Source organism: Urocitellus parryii, chromosome 2 (genome assembly GCF_045843805.1).
Source record: "Urocitellus parryii isolate mUroPar1 chromosome 2, mUroPar1.hap1, whole genome shotgun sequence".
Classification (NCBI taxonomy): Eukaryota; Metazoa; Chordata; class Mammalia; order Rodentia; family Sciuridae; genus Urocitellus; species Urocitellus parryii.
Genome location: NC_135532.1, coordinates 119,555,250 through 119,574,543, shown reverse-complemented (window position 1 = coordinate 119,574,543; position 19,294 = coordinate 119,555,250). Strand labels below are relative to the sequence as shown.

The 19,294-nt window shown below is 49.0% G+C and overlaps 2 long non-coding RNA genes across 3 annotated transcripts in view; both read left to right on the top strand.

Annotated features, from left to right (window-relative positions):
- Nucleotides 1-1,020: 1,020 nt before the first annotated feature.
- LOC144253316 (uncharacterized) overlaps nt 1,021-19,294 on the top strand; it is a 75,225-nt gene continuing 56,951 nt past the window's right edge. Inside the window, exon 1 of the long non-coding RNA XR_013343266.1 lies at nt 1,021-1,251. This is a non-coding gene — a long non-coding RNA (uncharacterized LOC144253316). The remainder of the gene's footprint in view (nt 1,252-19,294) is intronic.
- On the top strand, nt 3,858-7,724 carry LOC113175566 (uncharacterized). Of its 2 annotated transcripts, none has more exons than XR_003299991.2 (2): nt 3,858-5,485; nt 7,387-7,724. It is a non-coding gene; the product is annotated as an uncharacterized LOC113175566 (long non-coding RNA). The 2 variants fall into 2 exon arrangements; XR_013343265.1 differs by having other exon boundaries at nt 3,858-5,640.

Below are 19,294 nucleotides of genomic sequence, written 5' to 3'. Positions count from 1 at the left end.
ACTGTGTTAAAGATCAGAGGAAAGGACACTGCCTGGACATGAGATGTAAAGCCGGAGGGGCGAAGGGCTTTCTCTAGCGAGCCACCCTGAGGTTAGGCTGCAATGGGAGAGGGAGGCAGGGCAGGGGGTTTTAGAAAATGCAGCTTAAGGACGGAGCAAGGCAGGAGGGGGAATTTTAGTGGTGCTATCTGAGCCGCTGATCAAACCTGACTTGATAGAAACACCAACTCCATGGGAGGTTAAACACATGGAATGATATAATTTTTAATTGTCATTATTATTATCATTTGATTCAATTTGAATGGGATTTTCCTTTTTGGTTTTCAACATGCAGTCCCCCAGTGGGAGCTTCTGTGTGGAAACAGCACCCCCTCCCAGACATGAACCCCAGGCTGTGCCAGGCCAGTGAGCATGCTCAGAAGGTAAATGCAAAGACATTGCCTCGGTGGTCTGATTTGCTCTCCAGGGTCTCTTGAGGGAGTGGGGAAGCGGGTCAGCACACATATGCCCTGTAAGACGTGCTGCTGGACTCACCGGTGAGGCTGGAAGACATTGTTAGGAGCCAGGGTGCTCGGGGCCTCCCACGGCGCCAGTATCATGGACTAGCAGTAAATCCACAAGCAACACCACAGCAGTGGTGATCAGGACTGCTCAGGGGCCACCTGGCCATCAGAAGCTGGCCATCATAGTCCTTTTATTCCATTCTAATCTTAATTTCCAAAGTCTGTAACAATTGCATTCAGGTTGTGTTTCACACAATGACATCTATATGGCACAGAAGGGACATCTCTATGGCACAGAAGGGATATCTCTATGGCACAGAAAGGCTGAGGGGTCAGGTGGCCGACGGGTTACAGGACACTGTGCCAAGGGCACAGGCAGGGAGAGGTGTGAATGTAGAGTTAAAAGGTGGTCAGAGAAGGGCTTAACCCAACCAGTTCCACAGAGTTGTGAGGAGGACGGTCCTGACTTGGCCATTTCAGAGGGTCACCTTGGATTGGGCCGTGCAGCACAGTCATGGGCAGCAGTGTGCCAAGCTGAAGTCTGGAAACAGAACCAGAGCTTCATCACCGTGGCAATTTTCCTGGGCAAGCTTGTGACCAGGTGACAGGGCCAGGGTGCCACTGTGTCCACTCTTGGGGGGGGGCTCCTCCTTCCACGGGTCTTAGGAGAAGTAGTTAAGCTCCCGTGCTTGGTGTTGCTGGTATGATTTGGGATGGCCATGTGTCCAGGTGCTCCTGAAGTAGTTTGGTAAGTTGGCATGAATAAGCTCTTTGTCACCTTGTGTCTTTTGGTGGTGCTGGGCAGATAGTCGTTGTTTCCTTGTACAGAAAGGCACAGAGTCACGGTGCCTTGGCACTTGCCCTCAGAATGGAGTGACTCATGGCAAACTGCTGCTTTACAGGGTGGGGCGGCCCTAGGTTAGGCACAGTCTGAGAACTGCTGCTCTCCACGCTGCGGCTAGCAGACCAGGGTGCAGCCTGCTCCCCACACTCAGAGCTGGCCCTGCCAGATTGTCTCCTAACTCCTGAGAAGTAAGACAGCCCCAAATACCACAAGCTGGCGGGGCGTGGGCAGTGCCAGGAGAAGGCAGTGTTCCTGGTGGAGCACCCCCACCCCTCCTGCACCCTCCCAGAGGGAATGTGCTCCTGGGGCCTGTGCAGCCTTGGCCATCCTGCTGGGGGCTGCTCTTGCAAAGTGCCCTTTGGTTGGAGCTTAAGGAGCACGCACTCCTCTGGGGGAAAAATCACCCACAAAGGAAAGCTGGGCCCATTGGCAGTCCCCATTGCTTCCTGGTGTCGGTGTTGGAAGGCAGGGAAGTGCCCCTGCACTCCATAGCACTGCCACCAGCTCAAACTTCCCCAGTGTTAAAATGCAAGTGCCAGTGACGGTGAGTGCCACCACACATTCAGTCATCACTGGGTGTGAAGTTGTCCATCAAACCCTCTCCCAAGAGCTTGGGGTTTGGGAGTGGAGACAAAGGGCACAGTGCCGTGATCAGCCTGGCAGGAGGTGGAGGGGAGGAGGGGTGGTTATCAGCAGCTGCTGTACATTGGGACCCTCCATACACCTGTCTAACTTGGTGCCACCCAGAGACAGTGCTGAGGATGCTAGTCCGGCAAAAGGTGTAGCTTAGCACGTTGTGGGGACCGACTTCCTGAGAGGATTTTGCGAAGTCACGTATCCTTGTAAGTTAACATCTAAACTTTTTCATCAAAAATTTAAAGGTTCCGTTTTTCAATTAATAGGAGTAGAACATATTGATAAAAATGAAAATGAAATCAGGTGGGGGTTGATTGCAACTGGCACAAATAGTTCATAATATGACTGGTAGGAATGCTTTTTAACTAGCTTATTGAATAAAGAGCACCAAATCTGAAAGAAATTATGTAAAATCATGTTCTCTTCTGTATACCTTGAAAAATTTGGTAGCCTCAGGAAACTGCTGTGACGGGTTTGGGAGTTCACTTCCCAGACTTGGGTCACTCCTGCTCCTCTGAGCTCAAGGGCATCAGAGCAGGTCCCCAACACCTCACAATTCGAAGCTCCAGGCTTAACAAACTCTAAGACAGGAACCCTGGGTCATGACTCATCACTGAGGAGCAGGCCATCTCCAGCACTTGGATTCCACACAAGCACAGGCTCAGGGGGAGCGAGGGGCCAGCCTCTCTCTGACACAGGCAGGAAACTGCAGTGTGGGGCAGAGGGTGGGGGAAACTTATATCAGGTGAACCTGTTTCATGCAACAATGCAAGAAATTCAGATGTGGAAATTGCTTTTATCTCCTGGGAAGTCTCTGTGTGTCCCTGGGATCTGTGCACATATGCACGAAGACAACTTGAGCCTTATTCCATGACAGTCGGTTCCAAGGCAAGACGGATTAGAGAAATGCAAGCCAGATTCCCTGACTGGCTTCCTCAGGGCTCTGAGGGGCCTTCAGTAAAGGGACACATCCTTATTTAACCTAGAGTTTTCCAAACGTGCTCACTTACTTTAACACTAGTTATCTTTCCATAAAGCCTCTTAGGAGAGTGCTACCAGCAGCATTCTGAGCCTAATGAATTGAGGTTATCACTTGCTCTATGCCAGGGGTCTACAATTCTCTCTGCAAAAGGTCAGGTAGAAGATGCTTTATGCTCTGGGAGCCTGTGTTCTCCCCTGTGGGTGTTCAGGCCACCAAAGACAGTAAGTCAAGGAAGGAGCGTGGCTGGGACCCAGGAAACCTCACCTACTAAGTCAATAAACAGACTGCATTGGACGACAGGCCCCAGCTCGACAATATCTGTTCTAGCCCATGCACTTAAAGGATTTGAACCCAGGTGTGATGGCTTCACAGTGTCACTCTGTCCATGCATCAGTCTGGTGAAGTGTCGGAGAGACCTTCAGAGTAGAGGCCGGGCCCTGGAGGCAAACCTCTCCTCCTTGGGTGTTTTGCCCGGCTGGCCCCTTCTAGCATGGCTGTCTTTAGCAGGGAGTGTCTCTCAGGGTCAGAGTCTGCTGCCACCAACCCCTCTCATCTGTGATAGGCAACTGCTAGGACCTCAAAGCCCCAGGAGAAAACACCCCCCACAGGCCTCAGTTACAAGGTGCAGAGCCAGGGAGAGCCACCTTCCAGCAGAAGGCAACCCAGCGGCCGGCCGTGGGCTCGGGTGTGCCTATGGAGTTTTCTCCTGCTGTGGACCAGCCTGCCCTCCTGTAGTCTTTCCCAATGGCTGGCTGTTAGAGTGGCTCTTTCTACTTTAGTTAGCAAAGCTTTCAGAATGCTGAAAGATATTCCTGATCCTTTGCTTCCAAAAGGAAGATATTTACCTGGCAATGTCACCTGCAAGCCACCGTGATTTGAACCCATGCCCCCTGCAGGGCTGTCCTTGGGAAGAGCCTAAGACTTTTGTTTCTGGACAGAATCAAGGACAGTCATTGCTTAGTGGGCAGTGTTTGCCCCAAAGTCCACTGGAGCAGCTGCTGAGTGGTTCGGTGTTTGGGGAGCCCTAATCACGAGGACCCTTCTTGAAGGCTTCGTGTTATATCGTTAACTTCCGCAAGAACAAAAAGGACTGTTTTCATTTTTCTAAGAATGGCAGGTCAGATCATGAAATCTAGAGATATCAGGCTGAGGAATTTGGGTTGGACACGGCCAAGGAACATGAAAGGTGCTCCATGGGCATCACAGTGCCCAGGTAAGGGAGGGGGAGGTGCAGGCGGCTGGGGTGTGGGCGGTGCAGGGCAGAGGGGGCGTCAGAGACAGCTGTGAGAACTCCCACGGCCGCCCAGATCGCAGGTTGTGCTGAACACACTGGAGAGCGGAAAGCTGATCTGAGAGTCAGATGCTGAAACTGAACAGACTTTCCCTGGGAGGATTGAGGATCGCCACAAAGCCCAGGATAAGCCAAAGCAGTGACAGGTCAGAGGCGGAGGACAGGCACTGTCAGAGGGCTTCTGTGCCCACCCATTGTCATGACAGATGCCTGCAGTTGCGGCTTCGGGCCTCTGCCTGTACTTCCGGCAGGTGGTCCCTAAGCGCTCTCAGTACAGACATTCAAGAACTGCCCTTCCCACTGTCCCTTATGTAAGAGGCCACATGTTTTTGCAACAATTGCGGTAGTCTTTGAAATAAAGATCTGTGACCCTGGCTCCTTGACTTAATAATCTCCTATATTTAACTGTTACCACAAACACATTAATATCCAGATGGGCTACCTCTTGAAACAAAGAAGGATGTCTTCTACAATGTAGAATGTCCACTGCAAAAGTCAACATCGTAGAGAAGTATGTAGAGTTGAGAGCATTTTCAAAGTAGCAGTGAGACACCCATCTTAATACAGAGATCTACGTGCTCAGGCCAGTGTCCTTTCTGCCCTCTCAAAGCCTGCCAGGACTTAGCAGCTGTGGCAGAGATCTATGCCACCCACAAGCAAGGGGCCAAGGACTTTGTGTAATTGTTGCAACTTCCCCAATTGTTTCCGAGTGTCTCGGTCTTGGCAGGGAGCAGCGGGTGGGACTTGCTTTGAGTCCTCCCTCCTTTCATTCTGGACAACTCAGAAGCTGGCAAGCTGATCGGCCGTGGCAGCCACCTGACACCGCTTCGGGCTTCATTCCTGTGCTGCTGGACCTTGGTGGCAAAATCAGGTCCAAGTCACATCTCTCAGGCACTGCAGAGCAGCAGCCCTCAGGTTCTAGTTGTTGTTCCCCAGGGGTGGCCCTTCTTGCTCTTGGCTCTCACCCTGAGTGGCCCTCAGCCTGCAGCTTTGGACATCTTCATTGAGTTCCCACCAGGAACCAGACTCCGTGTGGGGGCTCTAAGATGTGCAGAGCATGGTCTCTCCTCAGGGACTTGGCCAGCCATCTGGAGAGAAATATGCACGAGCAAGAAGCACTGACAGCAACCCCTTGAAGGCATCAACTTTTCCTGCAATCTCTCATCCCCTGTGCGGGTCTGTTTTCTTATCTTTCCACGTGTCTGTGTGGAGATGAATCCAACTCAGAGGTAGGATGGGAGAAAATGAAGTATTTCTTCTTGGAGGTCACCAAGAGGCTTTTGCTGGGTTTAAGACGGTACAGACAAATGTTGAAAATGTGTGCAAGGCTGGGTGCAGAGGAACACCCCGTCTCCCCAGCTGGTACCAGATGTCCTTCATCAAGGTCTGTGGGAGTTGTTTCATGTCCTGTAAATATTAGCTGAAGTTATTTTTTTCTTTTTCCTTTTTGGGGTAGCTAGACAAGAAACCAGATACATTGTAGGCGAGAGATGGAACAAATGTACTATTTCAATAACCACTGGGTCCCAACAAACCCTATTCATTTTTAGTGTCTTGCTTCCGCTCCTGAAAGGTGGCAGATGAGTGAAATTCCCTGAGGTCTGGCAGTCTGTTTTTTACCCCTGCATTCAGAAAATCACTGAAGAAGCAAGATGCTGGGGAGACTTCACCAGACCACTTGGTTCCGACCGATTGGTCTATAAGGGAGAGAGGCCCTTCCACCCGCTCATCTTACTTTTTTGTTGAAGCTTCTGCATTTTGTCTGTCCAAAGAACATTCTGCTAATTACACAGAATTTTTTTTAACCAGTAATTGAATTCAGAGACATTTAACCACTGAGCCACATCCACAGCCCTTTTTATATTTTATTTTGAGACAGGATCTCTAAAAGTTGCTTAGAGCCTCACTAACTTCCCCAGGCTGGCCTCAAACTTGTGATCCTCCTACCTCAGCCTCCTGAGTCGCTGGGATTACAGGTGTGCACCACCACACCTGTCCAGATGGTCCTTTAGGATGCTTGGTTTTTTAAGGAAACAGGTGATATCATGGTGTTCAGTGTCTCACAATGCCAGTTGGGATCTCTGCTCTCAGTCTGCCAACATCAGTGCTCCTCTCCATCATGATCAAAGGGCTGAGCCCTGTGGTTCAGGTGGCACTAGGCACCTGCAGGCAAGCCTGCAGCTGGGGATCTTAGGGTGATGATGTTCTTTCCAGTCCAAAGCACAAGGATTTCAGAGAACTGTTGTCCAGGGGAAATGTTTCCTGCTTAAAGAAGAACGGATATTCATAGAAGAAAGAGAAGACTAGAAAGAAAATCCAGAGAGCAATTAAAAATGTCCTGTGTTTCCAGCACCCCCCAAATCACTGCTACCTTATTGTGCATTCCTCCTGGCCTTAAAAAAGAACTATTTTTAATCTTGTAAAATACGAAATTATGTCATATATACTCTTCTACAGATTTTATATATTACATTAAAAATGTATTTGTGGATGTCTTTCATATCAGTCGGTACCAATCTAAATAATTTTAACGACCATTCGAGGATAGAGTAAAGTGTGTTTAATTAATCTTGTATTGAACATTTAGAGTATTTCTAGTTTTCATTTTTATAAACAACTTCATCATAAACCTTTAATTATTTTCTTGGAATTTCTCAATATGTGACTTTATAATTTTTATAGCTGGACTTGAAAAATCATGTTGACTTTTAGAGATATAATTTGTAGATGCCCATTGTAGAAACAAAAGAAAATAGAGAGATATGCCAAAAAATATATAAAAGATAAAAATAACTCACAATCTCGCACCCAGAGAGACCTATGGCTGGATCTGACAGGCGCTCCATCCCTGGGCAGGCAGACACCCACTGGAGTACTCTGATCATTGCCTCTGCCTTCTATTTGTCCAAGTGGTTGACATTTTTTTCTGGGTACTCTTGGAGCAAAACCCACTAACATCTTTACATTTTGCACATTATTACTGTTTTTCTTTGGGAGCTTGTGTACTAGGTATTTCAGCAAAACCGAGATCAGTTCTGACGTGACGCTACAGACATTGAGGAGAAAACGCCACCTCGGCTGCTGCCTGCTGTCAGCCGCATATTTTTAAAAACATTTTTTTTAACCTCAGGCTCCTGACTTGGAAAATGATCTGATGCTGCAAGTCTCTGCCACTTTCCTCCTGATGCCTGGAGTTCATCCTGCTGGGTCACATGTTAGCAGCTTCCTAAGCACCCACTTCGCCAGCTGGCTGGGGAAGAGCACTGCCCTCTGGATTATTCTGTCTCCATTGCCCTCTTTCCTGTCTCTCCATTCCCTGACCCTGGGTCTGAAGGGCACCCCTCATTCTCCTTCAGATTTCGTTTTGTATCCACCCCCCCGCGTCTGACTTACAGGAGCAGCTTCATGCATAAAGTTTTGAATCAAATTTCCCATTGGAATAATAATACACCGATGAGAGAAATATGACCTCGTTGTGACATTCGTGGGCTGTTGGTAACTTGGCCATGCAGGTGTCTTTCATTCATTAAAAAAGTTTCCAGTTGCATTTTGCAACAGCGTTGTTATAAGGAGGGTAATAATGCAGTCTCGGCTTATCAGTACACATTCATCATCATTATTATTATATCTTAAAAGGACACATTGGTGGGCCTTTGGCCCTTTGCTGGCGAACAGGTGCCCGTCCCTGAAAGCTAGAGGATAAGAAATGCAATTCTCAGGGGAAATCCTTCATCAAAATCACCTGACTTCACTTTTGCACTCGCTTGGAGGACATCCTACAAGGCAAGCATGTTGCTTGTGGGTGTTTCTCAGGTAATCACACGAATCTCTGTATTCATTATTACTATGATTCTCCATTTTAGAGAAAAGATTGTCAATGCATAGAGAGATGAGCTAACCTGCTCAAACTCACACAGTTAACAAATGTGGAACTGGGATTGGCTCATCACACAGATGCATCCTGAGCTTCTTCCATGTGCTGGGCCCAGGTTTAGGCACTGAGGAGACAGCACAGAGTGTACAATCTCTGCCCCAGTGGGTTTCGACCTTCTGAGTCCCTGTCTGTGACCTTGGCCCATTTGCTGCAGGCCACATGGATGAGCTGAGGTTTTGTCAGTGGTGGGAAGCTCTGTATCTTCAGGTGGACAATCACAGCCCAGCCAAGATCTCACCCATGTCTCTGTCTCTGCATGAGAAATTTTGTTGTCAGAAAACTATTCATTCTCACAGTTTAAAAAACACAAAGAAGACTAGAGATAATCTAGAGAGGAGGTCAAACTTACCTGTATTTCCAACATCTCCAAATTCCTGCTGAGAGTTTAATGTATGTCTCTCCTGGCCTTAAAAATAAGAAGCATTTCTAATTTTTTTAAGAAATTAGATAAATTAGCCTTCCATACCCATGGATTCTGCATCTGTGGGTTCCACCAACTGCAACAGTGTTTAGGGGAAGTTTACATCTGTCCTGAACGTGTGGACACGTTTCTCCTTGTTCCTTAAACAATGCAGGACAGCAGCTTCTCACAGGCACTTGCATGGTAGCAGGTGTGGGTAATCTAGAGTCATCGTCGCACACAGCAGGATGTGCACAGATACAGGCAGACACCACCCCATGTGTGGCCTCGAGCCTCCTCAGGTCTGGTACCCACGAGGCGGGGGGCGTCCTCAAACCAGTCCCCTGTGGATGACCAGGATGGCTGTAGAGTGTGTGCAGTCTTTCACATGTTTTGATACATCACGATGATTGCAAATCCCTTCCACAAGCCACAGCTACTCATTTCCTTGAACTCAGATGATTTTTCGTGTGGGATCTCTGTGCTTTCCTCTATCATCCTGCCTCACTTTGTCAAAGGCTGGGATTCTTCTTGTCCTTGGTTGTCATCGGGGTCTTCTGCTGTGTCTGACACACTGAGACTGCTCGGACGAGCTGCACAGGGTGCGTGTCTGGTCTGGTCCTCGCCCCTGCTGAGGGCTCTCTGTGGCTCCCAACTGTCCTGGGTGCTCCTCAGCCTGGCTCACCCAGGTCCTGCATGTCTTGTCCCGTGATGTGCCTTGTCTTTTCTTCCCCGTTGCTCACTGTGTCCCTACTGAATTACCTACAGTTCCTTAACCAGTCAATGAACATTTCCTAGGTGCCTGCTTCTTGCTGTGCTCTGTGCAGCACGCCAGGTATGGAGTAAAGATGGAGCTTCTAAGACCTAGAGATCAGCAGCTAGGGTGGAGAGAAGAGGGCAGGGATCCTCGGTGGCGGAGACCTCTCCCTGAGGGGTGGCAGGTGGGGGGTCCCTACCCAGGGTCCTTGCACATCCATGCTGACACCATGAGGAGGATGAAGGGCTGGCATAGGGTGAGGCAATAACTGCAGAGCTGTCACAGCAACTGAGGCAAGAAACAGCGAGGGCAGTGGAGTAGAGAGGTGCAGGTGCGTCAGAGATCTGGTGGTAAAACCCAAGCCTGGCACTCGACACCTGGGGATGAGACGTGGAGGAGGAGAGGCTCCTGGCCACCATGGCTGCTGGAACACACCGTGCTCTCTCCCTCTACACCTGGACTCTTCTCTCTCCCACCAAATAACTGTCACCATCTACACTCAGGTCAGGCATGGCCTCTCCCTGGGGATCAGGGGTAGGTCCAGCAGCACAGAGGTGGCACCTGGTCACTGGGTAACTGGGAGAATGGTTAAAGGAACCAGTTATGAAGATGTGAGCAGATATAAGGAAACCAGAAAGTGACAGACAGTGTCCCATGACTCACAGCACTGCCAGCACCCCAAGGAATGGGGTGACGGCGGACAGAAGGTCACAGAACTCAGGAAACATCGGTGTGCAGATGCTCTTCCCAGATCCCACAGGAGTGGCCTCCTTCAGTAGGGGTACAGCAGCCTGTAGGGACCCTGGGAGGAACCCTGGAGGACTGACAGCCCAGCCTTTCTGTCCCTTTGGGCCACATCCAACCTGGAGCATCCCCTGTAGATGGCTGGAGCCCTGAAGAGGCACCAGGAAGGCGCTATGACAGTGTGCCTGTGACCCTGGCCCCTGCCTAGGTCAGCAGCTCCTCCTGCGAGGTCCCTGACACTCTGTGATTCTCGTGGACATGTGCTGCTGTCACTTCTGGCCCCTCATGGACACCGAGGCCACATCCAATCTGTCTTTGGTGTGTCTGTGCCCAGGGCAGAGCCTGGCACGTAGAGAAGGCTCCTTGGACGCTGGATACATCCCTGTCCCCATCTTGTGCAGATCTCATTTAGAAGCTAGATTTCTCAATGTGTCCTCCCCTGGCGCCTCAAGTTTCTGCCCTACAGGCCTGAAGTTTAAAAACCCCCGGACGACACGTACTTGCTGATTTTATTCTTGTTTGGAGGGTACCCATGTGTGTCACCAGCACGAGGGCCCTCCACAAGGGCTGGAGCCCACATGTTAGCACACGTGGGGGACTTGCTTTCCTCCTATAAGAAAGGAGATGCAAAGCAACCGGAAGCATCCATCCAAAATGTAGAGGGTGGATCAGAGAGAAAGGCGTGTTGGGAAATTAACTTTGCAGCAGCGCAGAGCTCAGAGCTGTTTCTCACTGCACCATGTGTAGAGTGGCGCCATCTGGCCCGGCGCAGGCAGGACGGCTGTGCTGTGTGTCCCAGCTGTCTGTGCTGGCTTCTCCATTTCCACGGCTGTCCCGGGTCTGCTCCTCCTTCAGTCTGGACTCCCGGGAGCACGTGGGGAGGCTGCTCTGACATGGTTTTCATCACATCAAGTAATTCTGTGGCCTCATGTTCCAACCCTTTTGACAAGTGGCTCCCAACCCACCTTTAGTAATGTAGCATCCGCGTGGAGCTGGTCCCCAAGCACACTACAGCTTTCATCTGCTACTGAAGCAAGATGTCCGTCCTCAGGGGCTGTGAGTCCTTATGGCTTCCCCTTCCCAGCAGGCCGTCAAGAGGCTTTCTGATGGACAGTCCGCTTGGATGTCCCTTCTCCACGCATACCCCTATGGCGTTCCACACATCGATGGCAGCAGTGTGTCATGATGTGGCTCCTCCCCACTTGGCTGTAATCCTGTGAACGGGTGGCTTCGCTCCTACCTCGACAAAGCCCGGAGAGCATGTGCTCCATGGACAGATCAGAATGTGTTACCTAAGCCCACTCTATCCCCACACACGATGCAAAACAAGCTCCTGTTTCCAGGCTGCACATAAATAGAGCTTGTCCTTCAACTTCAGCAATGTCCTTGGCACAGAACACATGGGCCTCCTGGCCACAGGAGCTCTCCCTCTGATGAGGGGCCAGGCAGGGACCTGGGGAGGGCTGTTCATTTGTCCCCATCGCCCTGTGTGCTCCTTCCACACCTTCCTCTCCGAGACCCTACACCAGGCTGCCTGCTGTACACGCCTGGGTGAATGGAGCGTGCTGGCGAGGTAGAACACGGTGGCTTTGGTGAGCTTTGTCTTAGGTCTCTGACCCACTCTGCATCCCAGCAGGCAAATCTGCGTGGACTCCCACTTCCCACTGCATGATGGAATCCCTCAAGGACACTGGGAAGCTAGGAAGGAGGAGAGTGACCAGTGAACCTGCCTCCCTGCCAGGCTGCTGGCTTGGAACTAAGGGCCATAGCCCCTGCCCAGCCGGTCTCTGAGTTTTGGCAAGCACTGGTTTCCCTGCAGTTGGGGACTAGCCCAGGGCATTGTGCTGTCCCTCTTTGTCCTTGTCCTTCTGAATGACCCCTTCACTCTAACTCAGCTTGAGTCTGTCTGCTCATTTCTTTCTTGTAATCTTGACCCGTATAATGGTTGATAACGCAGAGGCCTGGCCTCCTGGGAGCCTTGTTAGTGTGGAGGAGAGACAGGCACACCTGTGAGGGCAAAGGTCATTTTAGACAGTTAGAAGGGCTTTTAAAAAGTAAAATGGAGCAAGGCACCATGGCGCACACCTGTAATCCCAGTGGCTCGGGAGGCTGAGGAGGAGGATCACGAGTTCAAAGCCAGCCTCAGCAACCACAGGGGCTAAATAACTCAGTGAGACTCTGTCTCTAAATACAATACAAAGTAAGGCTGGGGATGGGGCTCAGTGGTCAAGTGCCCCTGAGTTCAATCCCCATTACCCCCTGCCAAAAAATGTATAGTGGAGTAATGGAAGCGAGGGCTGCTCTCCTCAGACTGGCCAGGAAGAGCCTCCTGCGGAGGTGGCATCTTTCCTGCTAGCAGAATGAGCAGCTGCAGCAACCTGTGGGTAAGAACCACCTGCAGAGAACAGCAGGTGCCAATGGCTCCCATGGGGAAAAGCAGGACAGGAGTGGAACCTGGTGGATAAGGGAAGGTAGCAGAAGATGGGGAGACAGGTCATGGGAAGGGTGCAAGGAGTCTAGGACTTGGTCTTAAGGAGACTGGGAAATCATGTGGAACTTGGGGTAAGGAGTGGCAGTGTTACTGTCTGCAATGTCACGTCCCACTCCCTGGGAGGACAGCTGTGAAAAGGGGGCCCAGGCAGGAGCTGGTGTCTGATGTTGACTTCTAATGGCTCCTTGGCGAGGTTCCTGGAGAGTGTGGGCAGACATGTAGGTCTGAGCAGGTAGAGCTGAGGGACCAGGAGCCCAGGAGAGGACGATGGGCTGGAGGCCTGGACTTCAGGGACAATGGACGAACAGTACTCTGCACACCTGGTGTGACGTGGAGGCAGGAAGAGGGAACTCCACACCTTCCCCTGCATACCCTTGGCCAGTTCTGGCCAGCAAACCCTGCAGTGTTCACAGCTGACACTTTAGAGGGAGGCAGGAACAGCCTGGGGACAGGGTGGAAAGGCGAGTGGAGTGTGCAGAACGAAGCCTTTCACACCCCTGGGTTGAGAAGAGCCGTCCTGTCTGTCACTAGAGCCAATTCACAGCCTCAGCCGTGATGGACCAGCCAGCGCCCAGGTGGCAGAACTTCCCAAAGCCCTTTCCTGGCTGTTCTACGTCGATGCTGAGGGCCAGAAAGCCCGGCAGGTGCTCCTGCAGGTGCAGCCAGGCATCATGCCCTGGCACCTGCACCCCACCACAGCACAATTCAGCTGCCTTGTCAGGAGGACAGGCAGACCATGGTCAGACCTGTGTCCTGGTTTAGAGAGCCCAGAGTTCTGAAGACCGCACTCCAAGGACAGAAAATGTTTTGGGGTCACTCAGGGAAAACTAATATGCGGAGCCTTTTGTGGTTGTTTTCCTCACCTGCTTTCTCTCTCTCAGGAAGCTAGCTCTGGGAAAAGAGCACACAACAACAAAACAATACCCCAAACAGAGGGGGCAGTACCCTCCCCCTCCGGAGCAACCCATGCTCTGCGCAGGGGTGAATCCCACCCGTGGTTTCCAAATGTTCTGCACAGCAGACTCTCTGCAAATACATTCTGCTGCAAGGCTCCATGGGCACACAGTTGCAATCTCAGTGGCCCCTTCCCAGCCTGCCCCACAGACCCTGGTTCCAACCAGAGAGAGAGAGAAAGAGAGTCTCTACGGGGAAAGTGTGGTCTATGGAAGTATGATTTGTGTACAGCAAAACTCACCTGTTGTAGGGCTCAGCTCCGAGGAGGAAGAGCAGTCCAGACAGAAAGGCCCCAGGGCCCGCTCCCCACCCCTTTCTACTCAGTCCCTCCCCCAGCCCAGGCTCTGCAACGGCCAATCTGTTTCCACCCTGATCCCACTTCTGAGCCTGGTGGGGTTGTCTTTTCCAGAGTGTCTTGTAAACGGTCCGTGCTCTGTGGGACCTGGCAAGCATGACTTCCTTGATTTAGCCTGTTTTATATTCATGCATTTCTGCACGCCCAAGTCCTTTGTTCGGTTTTATTGCTGAATAGGAATCTTATTCCTGTGTATTTTTCAAGCTTGTTCCACGTCTGTCTTCCCATCTCCTGCCTGCATCAATCACAAAGCTAAATCTCCACTCATTTGATGGCTTGTCTTCCAAAAAGTACTGGAGTCCAGTAATGACCACCACTCACCGCAGGGGCCCTTGGAGAGGGTGTCTGATCCCAGGAGCCCCATCCCATGCAGCTCCACTGCAGCAGAGCTGCCCCCCCCACCCCCCGCAGCTTCCAAAGTGCCCGCAGCCAAAATTCCTTGGCATTTTCTAATCCAAGGAAGGAAGTCTTGCTTGACCTTCTTTTATTTAATTTTTAATTGTAAAAAAGAAAGAAGAATTATCAAGGATGGGCTTACATCCTAATAAAACTAGTATAAATCGAAAATTGCACAAGTGGGAAATGCATTCCTGCCACATGCTACAGCCTAGCAACACGCTGAGGATGCCCGGGTGACCTCGAAATAATTTCCCAGTTGACTGGGAGCTGGAGCTCCATATCGCTGCCCAGCATTGCAAGAGTATCCTACCACATATCGCTAGCCTGGAAAAGATCAGAATTCAAAACTCAGGGTACTGAGAAATATGGCTGCTATGAAGTGCCTACTGCTTTTGCACTGTCTTACAGTTGGAAAATCTTAAGTAGAGCCATTCCAAGTCACCAGCATCTGTACAGACGCTGCATTTGTTCAGAAATCACCTGGTATGCTACGTCTTCTCAGGGCAAAGACACACGCCCCAAACACAAATCCCATGTGTGAACTGCAGCCACTGCTCACTTGAACACCTGTTGCAGGAGTCCTTTGGATTCTGGATTCTTCCATCTGGTACACAGCCTTGCTGACCTTCTCAAAGGCTGTGTCCCTGCCAACGCTCTCTCTTCTAACAGGCAAGCCCAAGCAGTCCAGGGCTTTCTTCCTTCATCCTCCTAGTCTCCCACCCCCACTTTACAGCCCAGCCCATGTTCCAGGACACAGGGACATTTGTTTCTCTGATCTCTTTTTTTTTTTTAATACTTTTTAGTTATCAATGGACCTTCATTTTATTCATTTATATGCGGTGCTGAGAATCGAACCCAGTGCCTCACACATGCTAGGCAAGTGCTTTACCACGGAGCCACCACCTCAGCCCTATTTCTCTGACCTCTTTTAAATATTTTTGTTCTGGTTTTTAAAAAAAAAATTGTCATATTTTCAAGATGTTTTAATATTTATGAACTGCTCCAGATATTTTTGCGAACTAGATGAAGTGTAATCACTGATAAAATCAATGCTATTCGAACTAAGTGTCTCCCTGGGATGGTGCCTGGGATAGCGGCTCCTCACTGCTCTGGTGCTGTGAGCGGGACTCAGGAAGCCACTGGTCCTGAAAGCAGGCGAAACCAGGGATTGGATCAAGAGAGGACAGTTGCAGGGGGTCTTAGCATTGCCGGTTCATCCGGGCAGACACGTGGTGGTCCCTCTTCTCTCCAGGCTCCCGCGATGCCCTCTTCCATGCTCCATCAGCTGTGCATCCCTCGTGTGTCTGGGGTGGCCTCCTCCCTGCCGCCTCTGTGTCTCTTCATGCTGGCCCAGCATCTCTCCTGGGGACCATGGAAGCAACCTCCACCAGACTTCTCCACCTCAGATGCCAGAGGCATCTTTCAGAAAGAAAGAAGGGGCAGTGACTAAGTTTAGCTCCCCCAGTAGCACCATGCCACAGGTATCTTGTGTCCATTTTTCAGGTGTCAAGACTGAGCTTTAAAGAGTTGAAATCACTTACCTGAGTTGGCACAGCTAATGAGATAGAAGCCATATCACAGTATGGATGAACCATTCTCAGGAGTTACTCAGGCCTGTGGGATGGTGATAAATGCATTTAATGAATGATGAGAAATGATCTTAAAAAACAAAAACCAACACCAAGCTGTGCTTGGGGAAGAGTAGCCTTGAGTTATCAGAGCATTTGGGCAGCAGCGGCCAGCAGCAGAGGGAGGGAGCGGGGCTTGCAGGGTTGCCTGCGTCCTTCCCACTCATTCCCTCCCCCTGCAGCCTTCCTCAGCCATCTGGAAAGGGGAAGAGGTGTGTGTGATAACGTGCCAGCATCTGAGGGCATTCCAGCTTTTCTGACACAGACACCTCCCTGTCATTTTAGTGCTTTTGGGTAAGTAACATCCTCCCCATCCCCCAACTGCCTCCCAGATAAGAGAGTCAGGGATTTATCTTTTTGCTCATAATACTGGCTGTCATTTAGAGCCACCATGACTCAGGTGTAGAGCTGTGGCCGTAGATCATGGGAAGAGTCATCACTGAGACACCCGAGAAAGACCCTGGAGCCCTTTCTTGCAGTCGTACATTGCCTCAAACCTCGCAGACAGCCACAGCGGGACCTGACAATGGAAACCAAGGTCTGAAAGCTGTCTGCAACAAACTGGTTTTTGTTTTCTCACTTTTCCCATCTTCACTGGTGTCCACGTGGCTTTGTGCACAGGACGGAGTTTGGGATAGTTGATCCTCACAGGCCGAATTGGGGGTGCATGAAAGAGTGTTAGAGCTGGATGGGACACTAGAGCCAGGTCAGGTTGGGATGGGCTAGTTAGATGGCCCTGTGGTGGCACCTGTCACGGTCTTCTGGGAGCCATAGCGTCTATTTTTCTGGTGCTCCTAGGATGAGGTGTAGCAAACCAGTCATTCTTCCCACTCTGCTCTGGTGATTCCCAGCCATAGGCAGGGGTGACGGCCTGTCCTATGTCAGGGCTCCCTGTCCTGCTCATTCTGCAGGACTCATGGAGGAGAGGCAACCCCTGGACCTGCGTGTCTCACCATGGCCAGCTCTGGGCAGCGCGTACCTGCCCATGCTACAGGCACCCTGCCTTGAGAACATGCTGGTGCTCTGTGCTCACAGCATTGACCAGTGAGCCCTTCCTGCCTGGACCCTCCCTGGAGTGAGACACTCTCATTCACACCTTGGAGTGGGGGAGGTAAGAAGGCCGATCCTAACCCAGGTCAAAGGGATTCATCAGGCCAGTGTTCTTGACACTGTGAGGCACATATTTTTTTAAGGAGGTAAAATGCACATGATTTCTCTTTTAAAAAGGAAGACAAAATTCTCCTATAGTTATCAAGTGTATAAATCCTCTAATCAAATATTGCCTGAATATTTCTATGATATCATTGTCCCCTTGAAGTTAATAGTTTTCCCTCCTTCTTCTTCTCCTCCTCCTCCTCCTCCTCCTTCTGGAATCATTGAACTTTATTTTTTTCTTCATTTCCTTTTTTAAAAGTTTATTTATTTATTTTAGTTAGGTATATATGCAACAGAATACATTTTGATTCATTGTACACAATTGCAGCATGACTTTTCATTACTCTGATTGTACATGATGTAGTATTGCACCACATATGTGCAGTCATATATGTACCTAGGGTAACAATGCTCATCGAATTCTGCCATCTTTCTTGCCCCTATACTCCCTCTCCTTCCCTCCCTCCCCCTTGCCCAATCAAAGTTCTTCTATTTTTCCCAAGCCCCCACCCCATTATGGACCAGCATCCACTTATCAGAGAGAACATTAAGCCTTTGTTTTTTTGGAATTGGCTTACTTCACTTAGCATGATATTCTCCAACTTCACCCATTTACCTGCAAATGCCATAATTTTATTCTTTTTTAATGCTGAGTAATATTCCATTGTGTATATATACCACAGTTTCTTTATCCATTCATCTACTGAAGGGCATCTATGTTGGTTCCACAATTTATTGTGAATTGAGCTTCTATAAACATTGATGTGGCTGTGTCTCTATAGTATGCTGATTTTAAGTCCTTTGGGTACAGATGGAGGAATGGGATAGCTTGGTCAAATGGTGGTTCCATTCCCAGTTTTCTAAGGCATCTCTAGACTGCTTTCTAGAGTGGTTGCAACAAATTGCAGTCCCACCAGCAATGTATGGGTGTGCCTTTTCCCCACATCCTCACCAACACTGTTGTTGTCTGTATTCTTAATAACTGCCATTCTGACTGGTGTGAGATGAAATCTTGGAGTAGTTTTGATTTGCATCTCTCTAATTACTAGAGATGTTGAACATTTTTTCATATATTTGTTGATCGATTGTATATCTTCTTCTGAGAAATGTCTGTTTAGCTTCTTAGCCCATTTATTGATTGGGTTGTTTGTTTTTTTGGTGTTAAGTTTTTGAGTTCTTTACATATCCTGGAGATTAGTGCTCTATCCGATGTGCATGTGGCAAAAATTTGCTCCCCAAATGTAGGCTCTCTCTTCACCTCATTGTTTCTTTTGCTGAGAAGAAGCTTTTTAATTTGAATCCATTCCATTTATCAATTCTTGATTTTATTTCTTGTGCTTTAGGAGTCTCCTTAAGGAAGTCAGGGCCTAATCCAATGTGATGAAGATTTGGGCCTACTTTTTCCTCTATTAGGCACAGGGTCTCTGGTCTAATTCCTAGGTCCTTGATCCACTTTGAGTTGAAATTTGTGCATGGTGAGAGACAGGGGTTTAGTTTCATTTTTCTGAATAAGGATTTCCAGTTCCTCCAGCACCATTTGTTGAAAAGGCTATTTTTTTTTCCAATGTGTGTTTTTGGTGCCTTTGTCTAGTGTGAGATAACTGTATTTACGTGGTTTTGACTCTGTATCTTCTATTCTGTACCATTGGTCTATATGTCTATTTTGGTGCCAATACCATGCTGTTTTTTTTTTTATTACTATTGCTCTGCAGTATAGTTTAAAGTCAGGTATTGTGATGCCTCCTGCCTCACTCTTCTTGCTAAGAATTGCTTTGGCTATTCTGGATCTCTTATTTTTCCAAATGAATTTCATGATTTGCATTTTTCTATTTCTATAAGGAATGATGTGGGGATTTTAATTGGAATTGCATTGAATCTGTATAGTGTTTTGGTAGTATGGCCATTTAGACAATATTAATTTTGCCTATCCAAGAGCATGGGAAATCTTTCCAGCTTCTAAGGTCTTCTTCAATTTCTTTCTTTAGTGTTCTGTAGTTTTCATTGTATAGAACTTTCACCTCTTTTGTTAAGTTGATTCCCAAGTATTTTATTTATTTATTTTTTGTTGAGGCTATTATGAACGGGGTAGTTTTTCTAATTTTTCTTTCAGAGAATTTATCACTGATATATACAAATGCATCTGATTTATGGGTATTGATTGATTTTATATACTGCTGTTTTGCTGAATTCATTTATTAATTCTAGAAGTTTTCTGGATCCT